This window comes from Dipteris shenzhenensis, chromosome 32, assembly GCF_047967505.1.
Source record: "Dipteris shenzhenensis isolate YYH24624 ecotype China chromosome 32, Dip_SZ_1.0, whole genome shotgun sequence".
Taxonomy (NCBI): domain Eukaryota; kingdom Viridiplantae; phylum Streptophyta; class Polypodiopsida; order Gleicheniales; family Dipteridaceae; genus Dipteris; species Dipteris shenzhenensis.
In genome coordinates, this window is record NC_141627.1 from 20,782,313 (window position 1) to 20,797,052 (window position 14,740).

Below are 14,740 nucleotides of genomic sequence, written 5' to 3' on the forward strand. Positions count from 1 at the left end.
TCAACTGCAACCACCCATCTAATCAAACTTAACATTTGCCATCATGACATCAATCACATGTTGTCCACCGATCTGGCTTTTACTAGCAGTACTACGATCTTTGAGAACACAAAAATAACATCCTTAAAAGAATTTTGCTACATCAAAATTTATAGAATTTGATGCTTGATGCCCATGATTAGATCTTCGAGAGAAATTATTGATGGAGATCACAACGCAAGTTTTATCCAAATTCATGGGTGCAAATGCAAAAATGACAATATCATTCATGATGATGAAGTTAGCAAAGCTCAACATGTGCCTCTACCTTCATGAAATGAGATCATAAGATTACTTGGGCATTTTGTGATAAGAGTTGACTTGCAAACATTTATATATGATAAAATTCCTATTGGTTGCAATGACAATGATGATAGTAATAATAAGATGGTTGAGAACTACAAATTGCAAACATAACTGCCCAGTGTTCTTCTACAATCTTATAATGGCAAGAAGTTTAAGATGATTGAGAGGAGTAAAATGTTCATTAGAAATGCTTCCCATCAAGGTAGTCAAGTGCCAAAAAAAGATCATGCTTTTTGAGATCCTTGATACAATCTATAAAGTTTAAGCAACATGATAGAAAATGATTGGTGAAGCGTGTCTTACTCTTCCATATTATATCTCATAAAAGCTCTCTCATCTCAAAAGAAATATAGCAAAGTTTCCCAAATACATGAAATCAGTGCTAGCCATAACATGACAATTTGGAGACCCTTACCAATATCTAGCATTTCATAATCTAATAAATTTATATTCTCTAGAATCAAAATACTTTAGATGCGTGCTAAATAAAATTGTATACTAACATGATAAATTGCACAAGAAGCCATGGGTCTAGGTGGAGGCTAGAGCTCATGGGTGGTGATCAATTCTATAGGGTATGACACAATATATATATATATAATCCATATAAGAAAAGTGAAAACTCATTTTTGCAAATTAGGCCCATGAAGTTATTCCCGACAAGCTTTAAAAGTGTATTCTCCACTTGGATACACAAACTTCTTATAAAAAATTTGAGGCCTTTAAGGAAATGATAGTCCATCCATTTTATGTAACACGTTTTAAACTCGAATGTTTTAGGTCAAAAGCTACCCCAAAATTAGAACTTCTACTCTAAAAGTTTGATAAGTTGCAAACTGAACGTCAATTTGTGGAAACTTGATTCCATTTTAATTATTTTAGAGAATAAATGACTCATAATTTAGCTAATTGAATGTGGCATTGAGATATTTCACTTTTATGACAATTCCACCAAACATATTTTGAATCCAAACAAAGTCACCCCCTAAATAAAATCAATCTTATCTTACTCCATGTGCAAAAATATTTTTAAACAAAAAGGGGAATAGGGTGGCACTAAGTAAAATTCCATACTTTTGACAATTGCCTCCAATGCGACATCAAAGAAGGAATTAAGGAAAGTGAAAGCACGTACTTTTTTAGGAAAAGAAAGAAAGGAGTGGATGGAAATATAAAATGTACTTTACAAACATCTAAGACAATACATGAAAAGACCATCAATAGGACAAAGCATAAAGTAAAAGCAAACAAGTGAAGGTTCGCAATAAATTTGCATGATACTCATTGAGCAATAATTAAACATGAGCTATTTAAAAATTATTTGTTGGTTCGATGCGTATAGACCAAAAAGACAACCATTGGAATATTAAACAAGGGGCATAGAAAACAAGACAAGACATAGTTGAGGGAATGCATGAAAAAATAGTTTTTAAAGAAAAAGAGGTTGCGTGCTTTTAATAAAATCATAATGTACTCAAAAGATGGTGGATTTGACGAGAACCTTTCATGTGGAGGTACCTGAAAGAGACTGGACAAGAAAAACAACTTTCCTACTCTTTTCTCTTGTTTATTGCCAAAAAGGTATGCTTGTTTTCTTTGTTTGTCCCCCACTTAGGGTATGTGATCTCTTTCATGGCCCTTCCTTTCTCTTTTTACCAAGCTCTCTTTTCCTATTCCCACTTCTCAACGGTAGTATCCAACAACCCATGTGCTACTTTTTTAATGCATTTTTTTATCGAGAGTTCCAATGCATTAATATTGTAACTAACATGCCTATGAAGCTTTTTACAATGATGTCTCTATCAATGCTTGTCTTTTCAATGGTCAAACTATTCACCTTTTAAAGTAGATCTTGGAGTTTTATACCATAATTTTTTCAACCTATTGAGTCAGAAAATGTAACCGCTCACAAGCACATCCCTTCACTTAGATGCCTATATATTTTTAATGCACAAATTCAAATTTGTATATGAGTTAATTTATCATACATGCATGCATATAAATGTCTATGTCACATACATACATTATGCATTAATCTCAATTGTTATGGCAAGACCTTATGTGTTATAGTAAGGAGGAAACCATGAGGGCTTGACAGTGTTTGCAACATTAGGACATTAAAGGATGGGGCATTGTGTAATGATGTGCCATTATGAGATAAGGGTCTTAAGGCTTGTGAATATATCTAGGCTTAGGATTAGTCATGGAATACAAAGTGAGGCCCATGATAGGGCTTGTGGGGTCGAAGAAAGGGTCATTATAAAACATATGGCACCTATGTGGGGTCCCAAATGGCATCCATTGGGTAAAAGGGAGCTTCCCTATTGTTCCAAAGGTGATCTCGTTTGAAAGAGGAGGCCATAGAGCATGAAGGTAGACCTAAATAAGAATTGTGGATGGGAGATGAATAAAGACGTAGCCCTCAATTCTTTTGATGATTCACTTTTATTAGAGTGAGATGTGCATGTGTAGCCTTTAAGGAGGCACAAATTTGTTGTAGAGATGTTGAGAAAACTACTCTTCCCAACTTAGTTGTCCCAACCCATCTATCATGGCTTTGCTTAGTCCATCAACCATTCCTTATAGTTAAGTATATTATGGTTTTTGATGAACTTCAAAAGCTTGATGCTCAGAGACAAGGAGTGACACTTGTATCTACTGCCAACTATAGCCTTTGACCTACGTTGTAATTTTGTGAGCAATTTGGCTTCACACATTCACGTCATCCTTGATTTTAACAATTAAAAAAGTTCATAGTATGCCAATGCTTTTTTATATTACGACAAAGGTAGATGTTGATATGAATCCAATACTCATGAGGGTAGCTTCAAATGGCTAAAAATCAATGAATGTGCATTGCTCATCTATTGGCTTGGTTAAAGTACAAGGCTTTAACCTATGTAATGAATGTGTGAGTCTATGCATCCAAGAGACCACCTCAGATGAATAGTCAGCCCATTGGCTAGAGTACGCTACCTTAATATATTATTGAAAGGGACACACTTGAATAGTATTTTTGTAGACTACATTTCATTGTTTGGTTTAGAGGCGAAACTTTGTGAATTATAACTTTGTCGATCTAGAAAAAGCCACATCATCAATCTCTCTTTCTTTTTTCCATCCCTTCATAATTGTGTACAAATGCAATCTCTAAGCACTCTAGTCCAAAGTAGTAGCAAGGAAAAACATAAGGGGAATCAAGAATGGCATATTAAGGCAAGAAGAACCAATTTTTCTTACCAACATCAAATGTTTGAAGCACAAGGCAAAGTTGGTGTTTTAGAAACTCAAATAAATATGAATCCCTCTATTGTCTCCCTTTTGAATTTAATAACTTTCCCTCAAAAAATCTCTTTTGTTTTGGAAAAGTAAGGTCTCCTTATTTTCATTATGGGAGCAAATGAAGAGAGTGTTGAGTGAGAAAGAAGAGGGGGGGGGAGTAGTAGAGAAGTAAACATTGATACACCAAGAGGGAAAGAAAGTGGCAAAATTATGGACGCCGAAATTCATGGAATTCCATTCTAAAAATTTGACAAACTTGAAGGCCAAACTATTGAAGTGGAAAATCAATTACACACCATTTTAACTATGCTTCAAAATCTTGCCAATAGTATTGAAAAGTAATTAGTTCTTAGATACCCATCCCAAGTGTAAGTACACCACCTCAACCACATATATAGGATACCTCTCATTTGAAATCCCTCCAATGTGATGAAATATTTAAAGCCACTAGTACTCAATGGGAGGAACGAGAGAGAGAAAAATGCCATTGATACATGCACAGACTTACATAATAATACCCCACCTAAAAATCAAGTGCTCAGGCTAGTTTGTCCCTTGGAAGGCTTGTAAATGGTGGATGATCCTTAGGAAGCACTATAGACCTCATAAAATGACCTAAATTTGAAAAATACTTATATAAACTAACTTCTACTTGAAGTACTTGAGTGAATGTGGGAGGCATCAAGTCACTACACAATAGACAATGTATTATCAATTATGGGGAGGTTGCTCGCAAACTTTATGACATATATGAATTCTTGAAGATGGGGGGGTTTGTGAGGGATCTCAAAGATGGTTACAAAGTGTAATGGAAAATAAATTATCATAAGCCCTTAGACGAGTCCATAAAGCATGTCTAGATATGTGATGGCACCATAGTAAGAGGCCATAAAGCATGTCTAGATATATGATAGCACCGTAGTAAATCCAAAAGGGGCAAATGATCATTAAATATAAATTTCAAAATATGGGAAGAAACTAAAGAGAGATGTCCAATTACTCAAGAGACTTTCACCGCGGAGTCACATAAAGATGATTACACACCAATGGTTGGTGAAGAAGGGCTAAAATGTTTGATAAAGAAGGGACTTAAATCGAAGAAGTATAACACCCTACAAGATTCTAGCATCCCTACCTCCACAAGCACAACATGGTGAATCAAAAAAGGGATGAAGGAGAAATACATGAAGATGCAAATGCAGCAACTTCTTCCCACAACTGCGCGACAACCAAAGCAAAATCACCTAAATACAATGGATGAGGAGACTTGAAAATGGTTTCAAAAGCTCATTAACATACCCAGTGGGGACCAATCTGACAAAGCCAAATCAGCATGGTTCTCCATGGCCTTGATTGATGAAGCCTTTGAATGGTATCTAGACTTACTATTAGAGGAAGAACTACTAGTAGATGAAAGAGCTACCTAGGATACCCTCTGTTATCAATTTAAAAGGAGATTCCAAGCCAAAATATTGTAAGGTGGCCCTACCCCACAACTTGGAAAAATTAAGCAAGGGAAAGTCGAAGTGTTTAGAACATCCTTGGGAAGGATGAAGCGTATAATAGCCAAGCCTGACCACCTCCTTGATGAGAAGTACTTAATTTCTTGGCTCGTTTTGACCTAAAAATTCCAATTTGAAAGGTTAGTAGCTATGATGTTAAATACATTAGTTGGCAGTGTCATTTCATGGATAGTGGCAAGTCCATAGAGCTAGGATTGTGCCTCGGAGCTAAAGGGGCCCAAGAGGATTGTAAAGAGAACGAGGAAATAAAGTGGCATAAAGGGAATAGGGTTGGCCCTCCCTTCAAAAGGTGGCATGTATAAAAGGCCAAAAGGTTGAATTTGGTCTTCACTTGTTGGTTCCACACATTGGAATACAAGCTCTCCTTCTCCTCTATAGAGTTGCCTCTTGTTCCCGCATAGTGCCTTTCATGAGTGCCATGTTCTCTTCTCCTCTTCCCTTCTTCTTCTCCTCCTCTCCCTTCTCCAATTTCCTCTCCCCTCCCTCTTTTTCTCCTTATGGATTCATGATCGCAACAAGCCGGGAGTCACTAGAGTGACACTAGTGGATGACATTTGTATGCATTGCTCTCAACCCAGAGTAGCTTGGAGGAGGACTCCATCGATGTTCTTGCAAGATGTGGGCCCACGGCACATGAGTCACTGCCGAACAACACATTTTATGCCAAAAAAGTGTAGTCTGATGGTGACTCATGTAAGATGGGGATCTTGCAAGAATGCCAATAGAGTTCTCCTCCAAGCTATTATGGGTTGAGAGCAACGTATGCAAATGTCATCCACTATTGTCACTCTAGCGACCCTCGAGTTGTTGCAATCATGAATCCATAAGGAGAAGAAGAGGGAAAGGAGAGGGAAGTGGAGAAGGGAGAGGAGGAGAAGAAGAAGGGAAGAGGAGAAGATAACATGGCATTCACGAAGGCAATATGAGGGAACAAGAGACAACTCCATAGAGTAGAAGGATGGCTTACATTTCAATGTGTGCAACCAACAATTGAAGACCAAATTCAACCATTTGGCCTTTTATACATGCCACCTTTTGAAGGGAGGGCCAACCCTATTCCCTTTATACCACTCTCTTTACAATCATCCTAGGCCCCTTTGCCTCCAAGGCACATTCCTAGCTCTATGGACTTGCCACTATCCATCAAATGACATTGCTTACTACTTTAGATAACATGCGACCCTTCCTTTTCTCGAATCCAGTACCATGGATCCTGCAAAGGTCATGGTTGTTGGAGGCTTGTCACTAAAGATCTGTGCCTGTGTGGAACTTTTCCTGGCTGCATCACTTCATATGGAGTTGGTGGATCCTTTGTTGTGGAATGGTTGCGTGAACGATGGATATTTTGTCTGGTAGCACCAAATTCTATTGTCGTTGGCATGGCATGGGATGAGTGATTGCAATGGCTAGACATTGTGTGGATGGATGGGAGTTGAGTACTTGTGACCTATCAAAGAAAGAGGAAGAAAAAGAAAAATCTAAGTTGTAAATTAGTAGGAAGAATGTGTCAATAGGGGTTGATTTAAGATCCTAGCAGTGTTAGTATAAGTAGATTCAGTACATTGTATTCTCATGCTCTGGAGTCCTTAAGTCCCATATGTGATTTGAGTGGGACTTTTATTGGGTTCTCATCATACTATGTCTTTAAAATGCCATGTTTGTAAGTTCAAAGTTTTGCATGACATTTTGTCTCGCTTCTCTACATAGAGCTTCCTTTTGAATCCATTTGATGGGATTCCATTACATTGAGGGATTTGCTTGTTTCTTTAAACCTAATAAGGTTGCGACGATCTGGAGCTTTATTTATCTAAATCATTAAATCAAGAGGAGTCTGATAATACGCCATACAAACTCCTAAAATGAGGACTATGGTTGAAAGTGTCAAGGCTCAAACAATTAATTGGGTACTAGTGTTAAGCAACAAAAGAAAAAAAAAAGAGTAAGACAAAATAAAAGAGGAGGGAGAGTTGGAGCTAGCTAATGAAGGGTTGGTAAATGAAAGTGAAAAATGCTTTGAGAATTTATCCAGATCCAATTAAATGTCATCAGATTTATCCTGCAACCAAACTCAACCCTTGGTGCTGTTGGTGTAGGACCACTTATCCAAATGTGAAGGAGTGCTTGGGACACTAGGGGTTGATATGTCTTTGACTGGCCCTAGACCTTGATGATGTAATTAGGGTTGCATACCATTTTTTGGTGAGGATTTTCTTTCCATGGTAGCAACATTTCATTAAGTCTCTTGTAGCTTCCGTTGTAGCAGTCTGCCATATGGCACATAAGGTTGGGTCCCTTAACTATGGTTAGGTTTTGTATTTCCTTGTGGGAAAGCTCGTCAAGACCTTGAACTATCATTGCCTTGCCCTTCGCAAACCTTGCAGTAGGTTCTTGTGGTACTACTCCCTTTTTACGAGCAGGTTCTTGTGTAGCTACTGCCTGTGTATTCTTCATTGTGGATGTCATAGACTCAAAACTTTAAGGTCTCTCCTCTGACTATTGTGGCTAAAGAGGGATGAAGTTGTCCTTGAGGTAAGCAAGAGAAGGTGGGATTCTATGTTTATGATACTTAGGTATCCACATGTGAGTGTTGCCATCATAATGACTTCTTGATCCCAACCTTCAAGTTGTGCCTTTGTTGATTACAACCTCTCGCATGTTCAAACTTTCTTGTATCACCGTAATAAAGTGATATATGTTCTTTGTAGAAAATGTGAGTAGGACCGCAATGTCTCGGAGATCTTCTATTTGTGTTGAGACCAAGTTGCTTTTGAGAAAGTTGCTAGTGAAAATAATTTATCATTCTCATTGGAAGATTCTTGTGTGACTTCCATTGTATCTTCCATGGTTGATGTGACATGTATAGCTGTCACAAAGCTTGATGTTGAATTGTTTACTAAGGAAGGTTCTTGTGTAGCTTCCATTCTTGTCTTGGTAGATCCTATTGTTACTCTCTCTTTTTTGGAGATAGGTTCTTGTGTAACTACCGTTTGCCTTGAAGATGATGTATTGAATTCAACTATGTTTCAATAGATTGGTGGTCGAGTAGGTTCTTGTGTTACAGTCTCTCTTTTTGACATAGATCCTTGTGTAACTACTCGATAGGAGGTAGAGGATGTTCTTTGTGTGTGATCTTCCTGTACTGGTGCTTTTCCCTTGTCCTTGCAAGCAAGTTCTTGTGATTATACCTTTTTTAAGGTAGTTTCTTATGGTTTTGCTCTCCAATATTTGCCTTGATTTTTCATAATCGATAGGACTAAATTGATGTTTACCTCTCATTTATTGTTGTTGATGATTTTAGAGGCTTTTGGCCTCCACTCTTTCTTCTGCTCTTTATTGAGGGCATTGTCGTTGCTACTTGAAGATGGTGGAGGTGGTCTTGTTACACATAGTACTTTGGGTATCCAAACATAGGTGTTTCCAAGGTAATATCCCTAGGCCTCTAGTAGTCTTGTAGGAACCCAACGGTATTGTACCCCCTTGTTGGATGGCATTGTTTTGTTCTGCGATGTCAAGGCTCATTGTTTACATGATGGGGTGGCTTTTGATGTTGATGTTTTGTCAGAACCCAAATGTATGATTCACCTTCAAAGTACCGTGGGCCTCTAGCATATTCTCTTAGACCCACAATTGCTTAGTTGCTCTTCTTCTTTGTTGTCTTTTTGCTGGTGAGGCTCTTGTAGAGGTTGAGAGGTGGAAGTAGATGTTGATGCCGATACTTGAATGTTGGTCCAGTTGGTAACATCTTGGTGGGTTGATTCATCACTAAACAAACCTTGTAAGTGTCTTGGATCCAAAATATGTCAAGAATTGCAACTTTTAGTAAGGTACCTGTAGGAGTTACAAAACCTTGCAAGGCACAATGTGATTGTCCATGGAAACATTCAAAATTAAAAAACCAAAAACCTTAATTGAGGTGCCTCCTATGGATTGAAATTCATAATCACAAACTTGAAGGAGTACCTCGCCGAGATGTTTTAATGTTTCCCAAGAGATGAGGTTGTTGCTTGCTCGACATTTGTCAAGGCTTGTATTTGGCATGTTGCACCTGTTGATGTCAGCTCTACCCAAAGTTCAGATGGAGTCTATCTCCTTAGTATCAATGGAATTATCAATTGCATGCTCAGTTTGATTAGGTAATATTGCTCTTATGGTGTAAAAAGGTGTATTTGTGGTAGGTTTATCATTGTCAAGCTACATAAATTGAGTTCCTTTAGTACTTGGTAGATCTATTGTGACCAGTGTATGCATCCAATTTATTGAGTCTTCTAACTCTAGTAATGAAGCACACCTAGAGCCTTCAAGACTCTTTTTGTTGTCCTCTTCCTTATAAGCATTGAATACATTTATCGATATAGACCTATTGGTGATGTAAGATTCAACTACGAATAGGTTCCCTAACATAGGATGTGCCTTCCAAGTTTGGAGATCCACTCTCATGACTTGCTCATCCTTACATAAATATATTGTATTTCAACTCCAATCATGGAGCAAGCCTACAGTTCGCATGAAAGGTCTACCCAATATGATGTCATAGAGCCATTTGATTGATTGGGTAAGTTCATTACAACAAACCACACTCGATAGGTTAGAACGAAGGTCTTGATTTTGATGTCTCTTAGAACTCCTACCGATTGGGCTATTGCTCCATCAGCCAATTGAACAATAAGGTTTGTCCATCTTAGGTCATCCCCACTTGGCCCAAAATTGCTTTAGGAGTGAATGTCCTATCGATGAACCTTGTGATTGTTCCTCGTTCATCTTTCTATTGAAGGTATGGTAGTTAGGATGGATGGTTTTGGCCCCTAGTTGGCATTGAACCGTTGCTTGAATTTTCCTTGGTAGTCATGCACTAGCTGTTGTGCCTCAGTGAGGTGTTGTTTCTCAATGACCAAGTCTAGGCATTCACCTTAACCTTTGGGTGTTGTAGGTTTCCTATGAGTCAACACTCACCTAGTGTCATCCCCTTCTTTTAGAGGTTGATTGAATTCGTTATCGGATGAGGGAGTATGATAAGAAGAGTATGAGGTGGAAAAGGTGGTTGTGTCTCATCGGACACATCTTGGATAATCACCTTGTTATAACCTTTTCCCAGCTTAACTACACCCTTATTGTTTACCTCTCTAAGTTGGGATGTACTGGCCTTATCTCTATTGGCTTCCTTATGAAGTTCCTTGTTGAGTGCCTTATCCTCGGCCCTTATAATTAAATTTAAAGATATAGAGGACACTTGGCCTCTCTCAACGTTGAGAAGATTATGGTTTGCATTCTTAGGTGCAGTAGCTGGTGTTGCTCATCTCCAGAGTCTACACTAAGCAATCCTTATAGAGGTGGTCAACTGCACACCTAATGCACAATGGTGCTTGTGTGTTTGAAGGGGATGTGGCTAATGCAATAGGGTGTCCTTGTAGGGACTGTCTTTTAAGGAATGAGGTCTTTGACATTTAAAGCATGAGACCGATGGATTAGTCACTTCGTTGTATGGACACGCATTAGTCTTATGAGGATCTTGACATGTATAGCATCAAATCTGTGGTCTCCTTTTCAAGGTGTTCATATCTCTTGCATCTTGAGAGACAAATCCATTTGATATATGGGGATATATTGGTCATTTTGCATAACATAATGACTTATATAGTTGGACTGACTCATAGTATTACCGGATTGAGAATGAGTATTACCACTAAGGGCATGATCCGGTTATTCCTAATTACTAGGTAGTTCCTCCACCAAGACTTAGTTCATAGGAGTGATTCATGGTGGAGGTGGTTGAGGTCCTAGTATAGGTGGGGGCAACGGGAGATTTTGTGCCCTAAATTACCCTTGGATGGTAGGAGTGGCTCCTTATATTGCTAATTGTCCATGGTTTAGACAGCTTCGATAGTGTAGGTAAGATAGGAGGTGGCCTTTGCTAGTACATCAGCTTGGGAATGACCTTGGGATAATGACACTAGGATGTATCATGGTTCCCCCATTGTGCACAATGAGTGTAGTAGAGTGTAGGCCTTGCCATGATGGTGAGGGTTCCTGCCGTAGATCCCACACTACAAATTCTCATGCCTTAGGAGTAGGTGGGAATTACTAGGGGCTTCCTTGGCCATCCCTCCCTCCAATTGTTGGCTTAACTAATCTGGCTTAACTAATTTAATAAATTAGTAGCGAGACCCTCCATATTCACACCCTTGGTTGGTGGGGTTGTCTCCTTGACTTCACTTGAAGTAGTGGCCTTCAACGTCTATCATACTTCTGAGGAGGCAAGTGTGGTCTTCCCTCCTTGGGACTTTTCTTTCATGTTGTCATCTAAGTGCATTGCAGTCTTGTAGCACAACTCAAATGATGGGGGGCTCATAGCAAAAAGATGGTCATGAAGCTTTGAATCCCATAGTCCAATGAGAAAGCATGGCAATGACCACACATCACTCATCTCTCATGAGGCTCTTAGTGGGAGTTCGTGTTTGATTCTAGCAATATAATCCCAAAGAGACTCGATATCTTTTTGCTTGACCTCATAAGGCTGGTTGATTGGTCTCCACTTAGGTCCATTGGGGGCAAACCCCACTATAAATGACTTTTGTAGCATGTCCCAATTAATTTTCTCTTCTGGATTTAGTGCTCTAAACCATTGTCCAGCTTTGCCATCAAGGCTTAAGCCAAAAGCATTGACCTTGTCTAGATCCCCGATATCACCAAATGTCTCGCACATCTATTCAAAACACTCAACATGGGAGACTGGGTCTCCTTTCCCTAAGAACTTGTTGATTAACTTGGACACTGTGATGGATTTACTTCTAGAAGGATTTTGGTCTCTCCCCATAAATGTTGGAGGCATGGCTCCCCTTCTTAGTGTTTGCACTAGGATCCTCATTGCCTCATCAATAAGTACCATTTGTGGAGTGGGAAAAACTTGACCATATGGTGACCCTGCTCTATGTACTGGCAGTCTTGGTGGAGGGTTCCATGTATTTGGTTATTGTACAAATGTATGATTGGGGACTTTGACCCACTAGGCATTTGTATTGTGACTTGGGGTTGATTGGACATAATATGTTGAGCTAGAGGCCTTCTGGGGAGTGGCATGCTCACCCCAGGCATAGGCCTATAAGGGCCGATTGTTGGGTATGACATATCTCCCATGTTTTGTGACCAAGTAGGAAATGGTGGAACTTCGGCTGTAGAGGGTCTTATTTGTGGACCTTCTGGATTGGCAATTGAAATTCTTGGGGTTCTTATAGGAACGTCGATGGAGTTATCCTCCAAGTTACTTTGGGTTAAGAGTAATGCATGCAAATGCCATCCCCATTTGTGACTCACGGCTTGTTACGATCGTGAAGATGGAGGGGAGAGGGAAGTGGAGAAGGTAAAGGAGGTGAAGAGAACATGGCATTCACAAGAGGCACCATGAGGGAACAAGATACAACTCCATAGAGGATAAGGAGAGCTTGTATTCCAATGTGTGCAACCAACAAGTGAAGACCAAAGTCAACAATTTGGCCTTTTATACATGCCACCTTTTGAAGGGAGCACCAACCCTAGTCCCTTTAGATCACTCTCTTTCCTCATTCTCTTTACAATCACCTTTGGACTGTTTGGCTCCAAGGCACAATCCTAGCTCTATGGACTTGCCACTATTTATCAAATGACATTGCCAACTAATGTATTTAACATATGAGCATTATAGTGATGCTGTGAGACAACAATAGACATCGAGGATGGCAAGACTGGCTCTAACACAGGCAAGAATGGCTCTAACATAGGTTAGTAAGAGCTATTAAGTTCTAGTTGCAAGTTGTGCTTAGACAAAAGAAGGGCAAGAGTGCCTTTCTAATGGATTTAGACAAGCATCAGCACATCATGGCATATCTTGGAGTGGTGGACAACTAAGACCATAAGAAAATGTATTCTCATTGCATAGGTGTAGTTAATCCTAAACCAATAAAAACGTATCCCGCTTATCTTGGAAAATTGGAAAATGTTTGTGCTTGTCTTTATTGAATCCCAAACAACCACCGCACTTGTTTTAGGAAATTCCAAACAACCCCTTGCTTGTTTTAGTAATCCCAAAGGAGGGTGTTTTAGTAATCCCAAATGAGGGTGTTTTAGTAATCCCAACAAGGGAAAATGTATGCCACTTATCTTTTACAACCATCAAGCTAGTGACCACAAATCCTAAACAAAGGAATTGTATGCCATTCATCTTGCAATAATCAAAGAGAAACAAATGTGTTGGTGGCAATTAGTCCTAGATGACTTATCATGTGCAACCAACCACCATTTTGGTTGCAATCCTAAAATAGCTTGTATGTATGCAATGTTTGATATGGCCTTTGAGGGGACCCATCTAGGGGCAAGGGCCATATCAACATGCCACTGGACATATATGGCATGTCCATATGGCCCTTGCCCCTAAAGGGAACCCCTCAGGGGAAAATGATGCAAAATATACCATATATCATGTGCAACAAACCACCTCGCTGGTGACCACTTATTCTATAGTACCACTGTGCTAGTTGCCATCCTAAAATAGTTTGTATAAAGGACACTTGAGACCATTCATCCTGTAGTACTATTGTGTTGGTTGCGATCCTAAAATAGCTTATATAAAGGAAACTTGTATCGAATGGCTGGAACTTGGAAGACAACTTTGGCAATAATTACAGATTGGTTTCATTAAAAAAAAAGAGTGGTTTCATTAATAATTGAAAAGATACATCTCATACATTGAGGTCTTTTAGCTACATTCAGTTGCTTTGAGGCCTTTTAGCTCCTTGATGGGAGGATCAGACCTTGCTTCTTTCCTTTAGGGGATTGGTTCCATAATTTACTTTCTGCTTTGAGGGGAGGATTGGCCCTTCTTCCCGAGGCTCCAGCTTGGGTTGCTTTCCTTCAGGCTCCTTCTTTTAGGGGGTCGGTTCTTCCCTTCAAGGTCCTTTCCTTATACACGTCTAGCCCAAATGGAGAATGCACTTGCAACATCTAGTTTCTTGTCACATATAGTTGCAACAAGCAGGATCAATTTACCTATGACGTGGGCAGTGGCAAATGATAATCTCTATATCTTGAGGTTGCATCAAAAAACACCCCAAAGCAAAACACATGTAGAGGGTGGCCGCATTGGGGCCATCGAATTATGCACTCATCTATGATGTGCCCACGGAAAACCAAGCATGTATGACCCCACCACATCTCAAGAGAATAGCCATTCAATTTAACTATTGTAGCTGTCGTCTGTCCTCCCTATACATGAGCAAGATGTTTCTTGATTCCTTCTTGCTTTATCTTGAGGGCGCATATGTTCTCTTTCAACACCTCCACTTGCTTCTCACTCTCTATAATAGCTCTATCTAATTCCATTAGCTGCCCTTGATGCTGGTAAAAGTGTTTAGCAACTTCTATGTCGGCCTCTTCCAAGGCATCCACTCTATGTTGGGTTTCTGTCAAGGTGGAGGGCTACTTTTTAGAACTTTCAAGAGCCATGGCAAGCTCATGCATAGCCATACTATAATTCAATTGAAGGGTTGTACTTATCTTGCAATATTGCACAGTCTCATTGTATTCTCCACCATGACTGCTCTCTAAAACACAATCATCGTGGT